Genomic DNA, 13,439 nt, shown 5'->3' on the forward strand with positions numbered 1-13,439 from the left:
CAAGAGGAAACTCAAGAAACAAAGACGTTTAAAAAAAAATCAGGTCACAAAACAGTGGTAATAGAAATTAAAGAGCATTGCCACATCCTGGTCCCCGTTTCCTCAGGTTGACTAAGATATTAGGGTAGGAACATAGAACATTTAGTAACTGGCAAAGGGAAAGGCAGTGAAGATGCCTGTAATAAGAAAATATATCAAAACAATGGAAAAGACATTCTTGATGAAAGAATCAATGCAGATAACAATAACCATAAAATGAAGGAGCAGCCAATCAGTTGCTTATTATTATAGGAATGTGCCCCATGTTTGCTTGTCAATAATCATCTAATCATGTGATCTGTACATGAGCTGTTCATATGAGCCTTGCAAATGAGTTAAGACAGTCATACATTCTAGGTTTGAATGTTCTGGGTTCTGAAGTATCTGAATATACAAATCTGACAGAAAGGACTAGCTTTGTACTCTGACAGGAGTGATTACTCTTTCATCTCTCACTGCCTCCACCAGTTATCACATACAAATACAATATGGCAACCATTGGAAGAATTAGGTAAAGGGGAATGGGATAGGATAGAACACAGTAACACAAGCTTCCTTGACTCAGACCTGTCGCTTTTTACTGGGAGCTGATGTTCGTAGGTCAAAGTAGGCAATAGGAGAGATTTTAATAACCTGCCTCAAAAGTTGTGCATCTATTGGTGAAAGGATATAATTTGTGAAAGGTTATAACTTAATTGTAGCTCTGTATCACCAACTCTTTTTGTTCTGACATGGAACCTGCTGGTACTGAAACTGAAACATTCCAAGAGGTAAGCATTTATATATGTTCATGAACACCTCTCCTGCCTTGCCAAGATAACTGTTCAACGTTTTGCAATTGTGCTTTTTCTGGTGAAGATAAGCTTAGTTTCTTCTGGGCTCATGTGCCACTGCAAAAGGAATGTAAAGGCATTCATATTATGTGGCTACCATAGTTAGCAGAATTTATCACTTGCTATATTTGGGGAATATTTATACTCTGTGCTGAATTAGTGTCAGCGCAAACCTAACTCCATATTTATATTTTGACGCTAGACTAGTCTAGCACCAAAATATTCGAGTTAAAGTCATTTTTTGCTAGTGTGAACCTACCTTGCATCAATGAGATGCAAGGTAGGCGTTCCCAGGCATAAAATGACTCTAAGTCCCTAGCGCCTTATTTATCCTCCCGTGCAAAAATGGCGAGCAGGAGGGAGGTGGGCCTAAATATTTGTGCTAAGCTTGCTTGGGGGCATTATTCAACACTGGGTCAGGGCAGGCAACAGGGGACCTGTGGGCCTATTTCTATGGTGAAACACCATGGAATAAGTCCATATGTGCCCTCCCCTAACCTCAGGAACACCCACACCAGAGGGATGCCAGGAGATGGGGGACCCCATCCCAAGTAAGTAGAGTTAAGTATTTTAAAAGTGCCATTGGGGGCCCTGAAATGGGCCCCCATACATGGTCACTCGGTAGAATGGCCATGCCCAGGGGACCCTGGTCCCCTGAGCTGGCCATTGGGGTGGGGGGCATGACTCCATTCTTTTATAAGATATGAGTCATGTGGTATGGTAGCTTTAGCGTCAAGAAATGACACTAGGTTGGTTAGAGTCACCGCCGCCCCCACCTGACTAATGTCATTTTCCATGACATTAGCACTCCTTTTGCGCCAGATTGCGCCATTCCATAAATAAGATGCCCGGCCAGCGCTTGGAATGGCACTAGACGGCGGTAAACTTTTTCACGCAAAACTGTGTTAGCATAAATACAGATCGTGTTACCATCATCTTGAAATTACAATTCTTCCTGTCAAAGGATCAAACTCCAAGTTTTAAATACACAAAAATCCTAAAGTCTTGAACAATGTTCAAAGTCAAATGTTCAAAATAGTTCATAGTTCATTTGTCAAGACAACTTTCTTGCAGCATACCACTCTACTAGAAACTGATCCTCTGCAAACTCTCAAGGAACCAGTTATTCTTTGCAAAATGAAATCTTGAGTAGCAAGGCCTTGGCTGCAGCAATATTGTAGCATGATTGCCTAACAAGGATGCAGTGAAACAAAGGAAAAAAATAGACCCAATTATCCAAGATTGCTCCTGCAGTCTAAGACAACTTGACAGCTCAAGGACTGCTGGAAAATGTACTTTCAGGGAGGGCAGCCATTGTATACTGCATTCTCCATACACTCAAACCTCAAACCAGGCAGTGCCAAAATAATGTATTATTTATGCTTTCATTAGAGGTAGTCAAACAAGGAGTGGCACCAGAGAGTCCACCTTGGTCCTGAAGAGGAGCCTAGGGGTAAGGCTCTGAAACATGTAGACGAGGAACTCCGCTACATTACATCCCCCACTTCCGCAGCCCCTTTTTAATCATACCGCCTCCAAGAGATCTATTAATCATTGGAATTACTAGGAGACAGGTATTTTTAACTCACCCAAGATCCCACCACTCCTATGCCTCCTGTGATTCACATTAACAAGACTACATCAGTGTTCCCACGTATCCCGTAGGTCATAGCACGCCGTGATCCATAGCGGAATGGGAAGAAAACCAATCATGAAGCATGCCACCAAGCGGTAACCCTGGTGGGTGAGGGTTCATCTAACTGGAAAATCCTATTTCCTATCCATTCTGTGGTAGATCTTTTAGCTGGGCCTCTTTTGTAATGCACATAAAAACATACTGGAAAAATCAAGGAATTAGAGCCTAAAAATTAAATTAGAAACCTCAGTTTGATTAGTGGGAACAGTGAAGGTGCATGAAACAGAATATAGCATGGATGATGTTTTGCTTTAATTGAATTTAGAAAAGCTTCAACCTTCCAATTAAAATTAAAATTTTATTTTTTTTCTTTATTTGAAAATTAAGTAAAACATATTATCAGTTGTATATTTGTTTGATGAATGCTTGTTTCTGTATTTGTTTGGGTATTATTTTGTGGTTTAAATCATCACCATTGTTTGAGCTAGGGACCCTGGCTTCCACTCATGACTCAGTGGGGGTTTCCCAGGTTTCCAATAATGATTCAGTGGGGGTCCCCTGGTTCCAGTAATGATAAAGTAGGGACCACAGAAGTAAAAAGGTTGAGAAACACTGCAATAACAGATATGCAGAACTTTGAAGTATGTAGACCTGAGCTCTGGCTTCTCTCAGAACTTTGTCATACATCAATATTATGGCTATTCAATCTTCTTTGTATTTGTGAGAAAATATGCACACCAACATAATTATGTGTAATGTTCTATGGTCTTTGAGGAAAGATGGTTTCAGCCAATTAAATGTCAATGTCTTCATGAGAACAGGACAGCTTCAGTCAATTTGGCAAGTTTATCATTCTAACCACAGATTAATCTAACACGGCGGACATTTTGTTGAATGGGCCAAATAGGTAAGAAAGCTAAGTTGTAACTCTCTCTGTATTCATTCTGCTGTTACCAGAGGACATTTGCAACCTGAAAACCTATATACTTATGACCATTACACGTCAGAACTAACAAAAAGGAAAGGAGGGAGGAGAGAAAGAAATGAAAATATGGTTGTCAGCTGTTCAAGCTAAATACACTTCTTTGTACAAGCTTCAAATGCAACATCACATCTAAATGTAGTGTTTAATTGAGACCTAACAAACATTCTTCTGCAGATTATTAATAAAATATTTTAGGTTCATAAAAACAGTCTAGCCACAATCTGAGGGAGCAAGATGAGATGGCTTTCTGCAGCCTAGAGATCCTGAGGCAGGGTTGTCCTTTAGCCCAGACAAAGGGTTTAATAGAAGATGTATGATTTTTGGATACTATAAAGAATAGGGATCAGAATAATGCTCATAATGTAGTTAAAAGAAGGTCCCTCTACTGTCTTCACCAATTCAAACCTGCCACAAAGAGAAAATTGTTGACATGACCCTTCCTCATGTGTCAGCTTTTCTTTTATGTTCCTGCTTGTTTTGTGTTTAAGCCTTCTAAAATTGATGGCTGAAAGAATGACTGGTACTTGCAGTGTGACTAAAGGCGTTATGCCACCTTTCCACAGACTTACTAGTAATAGTGTCGCTTTTTCGGTGTAAATTCATTGCTGTTCCGAGTTGTAGCTACAAACCTGAGTGATGTTCTGAGCATGTTGGTCGACCCTTCTTATCCATGTATCCTCAACATAACCAAGAAAAGTATCTAAAATGTATTTATTTTCTACATAATACTGAAACCCAATCAGTTGCTGAAATGGTACTTGCGTAAGGTAGGCTGAAACAAAAGCCACAGCAACTATGTTTTCCAAATTGTGTTCTGAAAGATTTTTTTTCAGAATTTGTTTACATTTTTTTCATGGCACTAGCCTTACATTTATTGTGTTGGGGGATGCTTTTTAAATTGAATTAAGATTGTGATTAAGAAATCTATTACTATTTTGTTTGTGGATATTGGGGACATTTCTGGGGTATGCTCATGGGTTGGCAGAGCGGTGGCAGGGCATACAGGATGTGGACACAGGTATGTACCTTGTATGGCCTGCCGAAAACATTGTGAGAGCCTTAGTGGAGGTATGGTTGAACATATTTTATACCTTACCAGTTCTGTTGTTGTCCTGGGAGAGATCAGTTTCCTGCTGCTCCAGAAGGACCCTCTCTTTTTTTAACTGTGTAGCTATGCAATTTTCGTAACTGCTTACCAGGTTTCACAACTTCGTACATCCCAAGTCAGGAGTGTACAATATTTCTAGCTGTAGTCATGAATCGTGTATATTTATGAAAATAGTATACAGCAGTTCTTAAGGATTAGATTTGTGTTAAAGGTGGTAGTTTTATTTTAATTATCTGTTTTAACTATACCTGGATGTAGTCAAAGATTATCCAGGTATGAATTATGCTAATGGAATCTTGCATAGCATTGGACATTTTGTGTTACACGTGTGATGTGAAATTTCCAATATTCTTTATTGTGCCATCCTGGGAAAAGTGGGATTCATCCAGGAAGAAATACTATTTCAGGACTAGTTCTTACATTGTTTATCAATTAAGTACATCCACTGGATGCATGTACATGCAATTTTTGGCTTGCTGGGCTTTGATTAGTAAAATGTTAGGTGGATTTTGTTGGCCACAGCACATTTGAGGTAGTGTTTTAGTGTAAAAGCTAGCTTTTTGTTACAGAGTACATGTAATAGAGAATGAGTTAACTGTAAACGAAGAAGACACCTTCACTACCTGTCTTCTGGAATCCCCCCTGTTGCTTGTTGAGTCTTTAGTCATTTTGGGTAGGGATACTGAAGGAAAAAGATAAGTCATCCTTTATCTTCAATCTCTGTTGCATCATCCTTACATAGATGTTTTTGGGAAATCAAATAATTTCAGTTCAGAATTTTGCAAATACTTCTTTGTGATCAAATGATGCTTAACAGAACACAGACACCGATTTGTTTTCTTATTTCTGCATGTATTGTATTGATTTATTTGATGCTAAAGATCCTATAATAAGGGGTTGCAAGGCTGCCCCATGTTGAAAGTAAGGAACATGAGTGTACGGACTACTGTCGTTTGGGGTGATGGATGTCTGAAGAAACATTTCCTTCTTTTCTTTGTTTTTTTTTTTTGCAAACAAATTGCTGTCCTATGGTGTTTTACTGTTAGGAGTATAGAGTACTAGTCTGCCTCAACCCATAGATACTTTCCTCAATTTTAATCAGGGTTTCACATTCTCACAACTGCTGTGCTATAGGCATTGTTGGGTCTGGGAATGTCCATGAATGAATGAAAGTTGATTTAACCCAAATTTGGAGTATATTTTTATTTTTTATTTTTATGGGGAAATTATAAACTTCAGAAACCCAAACTTTGCATGAAGGTTTCTAGCGGATGAACTCCACAAAAGAGAAAGGGGTGCTGATATCAATCTTTTACCACTGGGCTACCTTTATACACCCCACTAAATGCCAGAAGTGAATATTTGGCTCAATCAATGCAGTACTGACCCTGCTCAGTGGGGCCCCCGATAGGCCATGTACGACACAATAGGTTTGATAATATCTCCATTGCAAAGAGGTTTGAAGCCCATGAAGATGTCGATTGACTTACCAACAGAGTGGGATCTCATAGTATTTTGTCTTGTGGGAGGAAAGTGGAGGTCCAGCAGAGTGGCGGCCCCTATGAAAAGAGGAGAGAATAGTATACCCACTAAATGTGATCCAGCTAAATGCAAGGTCAGGAGGGTTAAGGTCAATGAGCCAGAAGGGAACCCACGGGGTCTGCCAATGATCGATACCAAACACTTGAGCATACATTCTGGAAGTCAGTTAACAACCCATCCAAATGGTGGGAGGGGTCAATCAATCTTATCCAGTAGAAATAGTAAAAACTGGTGCTACGTGTTTTGACAGTTGTGGGAAAGGTTCATTTAGTGTTTCTAGGCAGGTTGGGCAAGTAGGAAAAAATACGTCTGTGGTGGATGAGCATGCTAATACAGTGATTGTTGTCCTGGAATGTTGCTGATCTTGGTGCCAAACGTGATTGTCCAGATTGGGGAAATTACATAGGCAGGTTTGTTGTTTATTTGTTCAGGAAACTTGGAAGACAAAGGAGTCACAGTGAGTAGGGTTGCCTCTTATAGTAACAAAGCAATTGGGGGAGGACGGGGCAGGCCACCTGGGGGTTTGACCAAATGTGTTGGTGCTCATCTCAGTTGCACAGTAGAGTCAGTTGAGATAGCATTGCATGATATCCTTGTTATCCACCTTTCCTTTTCACTTCCGGTAAATGTATTTATGGATAATATTTACTCAAGATTTGTAGGTCATGGTCAGGAATCCCCACTAGTGGAGATTCTTGGTGTACATATGGCCTCTCTTTAGGGACAACATGAAAGGTAGTTGGTGGTGACATTAATTGCCAATTTGAACCCCTTGATGTAGATTATGAGTTCACCTTAGCAGTAGAGAATAAGTACTGGTCCATTCTGGATTTGTCCATTCCCCCTGTCAAGAAATGGACCTCGTTGGCGTTGCAAATTCACGCACTTACATTAAATCAATCCGGGCGAGCTTACAATGGGAGAACAAAGTCTGGTAGGAATGGAATGCATACCTTCAATCAGACTGGGAGTTCTAGTTTGATAGACTACATCTTAGTCAATATTAGACTCTGGCCTCATGTTGTCGACATGTCTGTCAACACAAGGCATGACAGTGATCATAACCCCCTAGTACTCAACCTAACCCTCCCGGCCTGTAGTACTGTAGCCACCCAGTGTTATCCCTTTGATGGTAGGCTTTTTTTACAGCAAAGAAATGTAGAATTGAGAGCTCCCAAGTATCATTAAGGCGGATCTATCAGGAGATTGGGAAGAGTATAGGCTCTGTGTCTAATCTAACACCCAGGATAGGCAATCCCAATACCCTGTCAATGATTGGTGAGGTCCATGCCCATCGCTGCAGCAAATTAAAAGATGTATTTTATGCTGAGGCTAAATATTTGGGAACTAGAAAGTATGAGTATGCACCCTCTTGGTTTACTAAACAGCGCAGACAAGCTAAATTGTCGTTCCTAAATGTGATAAAGTCCCAGGACAAAAGTTGAATTCAATCTACGCAAGTAGATTATAAAAAAACTCTCAATATTGTAAAGAAGGAAAGGGACCAACACAGGTGGGCAGACATGTTAAGTGGTGTACAGTGCAAAGACCACATTGGATTTTGGAATTTGGTTTCAATAGGGAATCAAGAGGGCAATGTGAATGAAGGTAATAATATAGCGGCAGATGCCTGGAATTAACATTTTTAAATCTGCCTGGCGATTATTCAGTGGCTCTTGCTCCTTTCGATATGTCCAATGTAAATGGCAAGCTAAGTGTAGAAGAGATATGTGTTAGAATTGGGCACCCAATAATTACACTGAATGGGGTAAGCAAGGCAATAAAAAGATTGCCCTTAATAAAACACTGGGCATGGACAAAGTACCTGGAGATTTATTTTTGTCAGAACCTAGGGTATGGGGCCACTACCTTACTTTAATAAGTAATGCTATAAGGGAAGGGACCCCCAACCCACAGACTTGGGTGGGGGCTAAAATAATATCAATTTTCGAAAAAGGCTCACCCCTACTGCCCACAAACTACTGGCCTATTAGTTTAATAGATACAACACAGAAGGTATTTGCTAGAGTACTCCTGGAAAGATTACAAGATTGGATCCAGGCCAACAAAGTTTTAAGCCCCTTGCAAGTGGGCTTTCACCAAACTATTTCAACGATTGATCAGATGCTTAGGTATCAGCTTCTCCACTGAAAAACAGTATTGTTGGGGGTTGGGGCAGATTGTAAATGGTCCTTGCAGACCTAAGGACTGCTTTTGATCTGGTCCCCAGGAGACCCCCATGGCGGGTCCTGTCTGATACAGGGGTTCCACCCTCCCTTCCTTCCATTATAAAAAGACTCCACATGCATAATTTTGCACAAGTGTGATGTGGTAGGATGGGTGAGGTGTCTGAACCCTTTATGGTTAACAGGGGAGTCAGGCAAGGTTGTGAGCTGGTACCCACACTTTTTCCCCTGTATATAAATGGTCTCATAGCTAGTTAAATCTGTGTGAAAAACGACACCACCGGGATAACCTCTGTAAAAGTGCCAACTCTTATGTTTGCGGCTGACACCCTCCTCCTTGTCCAATCACCTATGGGCCTACAAAAGATACTTGATCAATGTGTGATAAGCGGTCTTGAAATTTACTTGAGCAAAACAAAACCTATGGTCCTTAATCACTGCCGGTCAACACACCCAAATCCCACTTTGAATGGGACTAATTTAGAACAGGTACATACCTTCGATTATTTAGGTATTACCCTTAGCAAACAAATGGACTGGGTAGCATATTACTAAGCAAAGACGGAAATTAGACCATCATATTGGGGTACTTTTGAAGGCGCACCAGGGGTCTTTCTTTAAGCCTATTTCACAGTGATATCTGAGAGCTGTATTGTATGGGGCCTAACTATGGGGGTACAAGCTGGCAAAAACTCTTGCCATATCTGAGAATCGCTATTTGCAGCAATTGTTGAATCTCCCAGTCAGCACTCCACTTGTTCCACTCAGGTTTGTTCCGGGGTTTAGATCAATCTTGGAGTGGATTGTCCTCATGACAATTTTCTATTGGAAAAGAGTGTGGGCTAGCCCTGAATTGATTTCATACAGGCCTAGAAGAAATACTTCATATGCAGGGTGCTGGTAATTACCTTGGGTTAGTTTTGTTAGAAAGACATTGAAAAATATGGGCAGAGAAAGTCTGTGGGGCATCCTGGCAGGGCCTGTTTATGTTTTTCTAGAGCTGATTTTAAAAAATCCTACAAAATATTTACTTTAAACTTGATACTAGCCAACTCCACAGTGGGATCACTGCCAGATAGGACTCCGACAAATTTGAAGAATTCATGGATGAAATCGAACCCGGTTTGGCCAGGATGAAATTGTATGTCCAATTTAGGCTGGGTACTCATTCAGGCCTTTGTGCTCATACACCTGTAATTGGGCAATTACTGGGCTCTCTGAAAAACAAGTGTGTCCTTCATATGGTGGATTAGTGAAACTGAATATCATGTCCTATTCTTCTGCCCTCCATCCAGCAGGGCTAGAAGAAAATAGATAGCCCCCACATGTAGGAACCTTGGGGTCTTTCTGTATAAGGAAGCATATAGAATTTTAAAAGCTGATATCAGCCAAGTCATAGTATTTGCAGTTTCTAAGTACTTACTTGCAATGTGGTGCTCAAGAAGGAGATTAGCACTGCCAAATGATAACACATAAATAATTTACTATCTTACTCACTGCTCGTTTTTATTTGGGAATGAACTGCTATAGTTAAATGGTACTTAGAGAGTTAAAATAGTGGAGTAATCTTGATTAAAGTGGTAAGAGTAGTAATTAATGCACAATGATATGATATGTTTATTTCCTGGTGCTTGTTAGGGAAGAGGCTGCCTATTCTTTGACTTCTCATTTGTAGCAAATTATGTACATATAGGGGGTCATTCTGACCCCTGGCGGATAGGCCAACGACCGCGGGAGCACCGCCAACAGGCTGGCGGTGCTCCCTTGGGCATTCTGACCGCGGCGGTACAGCCGCGATCAGAAACGGAAAACTGGCGGTGTACTGCCGGTTTTCCGCTGCCCTGGGAATCCTCCATGCACGCCGCCATGGGGGATTCCGACACCCATACCGCCATCCTGTTCCTGGCGGTTTTGGCCGCAGGCACAGGATGGTGGTATGGGGTGTCGTGGGGCCCCTGGGGGCCCCTGCAGTGCCCATGCCAATGGCATGGGCATTGCAGGGGCCCCTGTAACAGGGCCCCACCAAGATTTTCAGTGTCTGCCATGCAGACACTGAAAATCGCGACGGGTGCAACTGCACCCGTCTCACCCCTTCCGCTCCATTCGGAGCCGGCATCCTCATGGAAGGGTGTTTCCCGCTGGGCTGGTGGGCGGCCTTCTGGCAGTCGCCCGCCAGCCCAGCGGCAAACCGAGAATACCCGCGGCGGTCTTTTGACCGTGCAGCGGTATTCTGGCGGTCCCAGCCAGGCCGGCGGCTTCCGCTGCCGGCCGGGGTCAGAATGACCCCCATAATGTTTCATTACCCCAGAAAAATGCACTTTTAAATTTTTTGGGGGGAACCCTGTACTGTTTTAATTTAATTGTATGCTCTTATTTCAAAATATTTTATGATATATTAATGGAAAAACGTGTTGAATAATATCTTACAATGGAATTTTAATTGTTTACTTCTGTGCAATACCCAGTATGCTTAAATCTTGTCTGTCAGTTGCAAGAGAGTCAATGTGCTACGTTTTGGTTACGCATTTATTTGTCTTTTATGGCACAATGCCGAAATAAAGATTGATGATGATAACAATTTCATCTGCTTGTTGATGTTTCAGTTTGACTGCCCTTGGCCCATGCAGACAGCAATTTCCCTTGTTCTCAGCCTTCTTCTTCATTACATTGAGCTCATTCACCATTTTGTCAGACATTTGTCTGTTTTCATTTGTATGCCTGTTTGGGTGCACATGAGATGGTTGTTTTTAGCTGTTTACTTTTAAAAACCTTTGGTGGAAGGTACTGGAGAAGGGTGTTTTTGTGTGTTTTTGTTTAGTTAGTATTCAAACACATACATCAGAAAAGGAAAGAGAAGGATTCCTCACATGGCAAGCCATTCTAATTGCAATGTCAGCAACTTTCATGTACAACATCATATCACAGAATCAATGGCTTCATTATAGCAGGGTTGCCCCCCAACAAGAGCAGTATACTCAACACAGAGGGAAGGGGAGGGGAAAAAAGAGGAAGGGATCACTCATCGCACTGAGCAGGCTTGGTTATCTCTCCTCATACCTCCTCATACAGCATATAGGATACCTTTTTTTAAAAAATAGCAAATGCTTTATTATATGAAAGTATGAACATAAAGGAACAATAACTTTCAGAAAAATAATCAACCTTATTCCAAAAAGCAATATAGGAAAAAGTAATATATACAGAGTTAAAGAATAATGCATAAATATATTACTAGCTATAAATACTGAATAATGAGCACAAAAAAAATGAACCACTTATAGACCCGCAATTTATGTTTTTCGGTTTCAGATAAAGAAAAGAGATGATATAGGATAGCTGCAGCAAAGAGAAATGAAAAGGAAGATGATATAAAAAGAAGAAAAAGAAAAAGAGAGATAAGAATAGATGAAAAATGAAGATGCATTACCAGAACCAGTGATTATCATATATCGTCAAACACTAAAAGCAATCATTAAATAGTATCTTAAACGTATACTAAAATATAATTTCATGGCAGCTGGAAGACAAAAGTGTTGTTAGGAAATTGAGATGGTGGTAGACATAAATAAGTCATGAAAGGTGACCAAAATGATTATTTTTGAAGAAGTTGTTTCGTAGAAATTGCAGATGCTCTGTCTAATCTGTGTTGATGACAAAGTAAGTTCCACCATCCATTAAAAGTGATCTGAGTAGCATCCTTCCAGTTTGACGTGATAACTGTTAATGCTAAAGCAATGAGCAAATCCACAAAACTGCCCACTTTACAGGCGCCAATCCAAATAGGAGATGAACTTCCTAAAAAGATGTTTATAATGTCAAAAGGAAAATTAACATTGCATATCTGTGCAATTTTATTACAAATTTTCTGCCAAAAAGAAGTAATAGCTGGGCATTGGAAAAAAGAGTGTAGGTAAGTGCCTGGTTTATCAGAACAGGTCCAACAAAAATCCGGAATGCTTGGGTTATACTTAGAGAGAGAGAGAGGAGTTTTAAAAAAGTCTATGATAAAAGTAATAGGTGGTTTGTGTAGTGCTGGCATTACAGGATGTATGATGGATTTTGGACCAAATGCAATTCTATGTTTGGACAGAAAGGGAACAATTGAGATCCGATTCCCAAAAAAGTTCTATTTTATTTTTAACACGACTTGGGAAGTGCTAGTGTAGGTATTTATTTATGTGAGAAGCTTCAATAGGGGTGCATGGAGTAAAATGCATGCAAGCTAAGGTTGGAGTGGGGGTTGGATCCAGCAATAAGATATTTCATTGTTGTACCAAAAGGGTTATTAAGCTTTGATATTTTGGCATGTGGGAGGCTGATAAATTAAATTTAATTTGGAGTTCAGAAAAAGAGAGAGGTAGCATGTGCACAAACAATTGTTTGACTTGTAAAATTCCTTTAATTACCCACTCTTTCCAGAAGACTGTACGATTAAATAATTTGATAGTTCTATTATGCCAAATAGAGGAATCAAGAAATGTATGTAAGGATGATAGTGGTTTGGTAAAGATGGGTACACACTTGAGATGGAGCGCTTAAGACAAGGAGATGAGAACCCTCTGGGAGAATACGAAAAATATGATATTGATTGAAATGGAAAAGGAAAAATAATAGCCTCCTCCAATTTATACCAAATAGAAGGGGATACTTCTTGAGGAGAGTAAAGATAAGGTAAAACTTGTTTCAGTATAAATGAGGAATGATATTGGCGAAGATTTGGAAAGTTAACTCCACCTATATCTTTAGGTTGACACAGCGAGGATAGAGCTATGCGCGTTTTGCGTTCATTTCATAACATTTTTATCAATATGCTATTAAGTATTTAAAAACATTTCAAAGGTATTTGACCGGTAACATAGACAAATAAAAATTAATCACTGGAAGCATCATCATTTTAATGGATTCCAACCTACCCCACCAGGATAGATACACGGGACACCATTTGTCTGACATGCTACGATTTTTTTGAACAAGATCAGTCAAATTAAGCTGAATAGTAGACTGAATTAAAGGGGTGTACTTAATCCCTTGACATTTTATACGTGTGGAGGTCCATTTAAAGTCAGTTTCTGCAAACATATGTTTGAAACAGAATTTATTCAAAAGAAGA

Source organism: Pleurodeles waltl, chromosome 2_1, assembly GCF_031143425.1.
Source record: "Pleurodeles waltl isolate 20211129_DDA chromosome 2_1, aPleWal1.hap1.20221129, whole genome shotgun sequence".
Classification (NCBI taxonomy): domain Eukaryota; kingdom Metazoa; phylum Chordata; class Amphibia; order Caudata; family Salamandridae; genus Pleurodeles; species Pleurodeles waltl.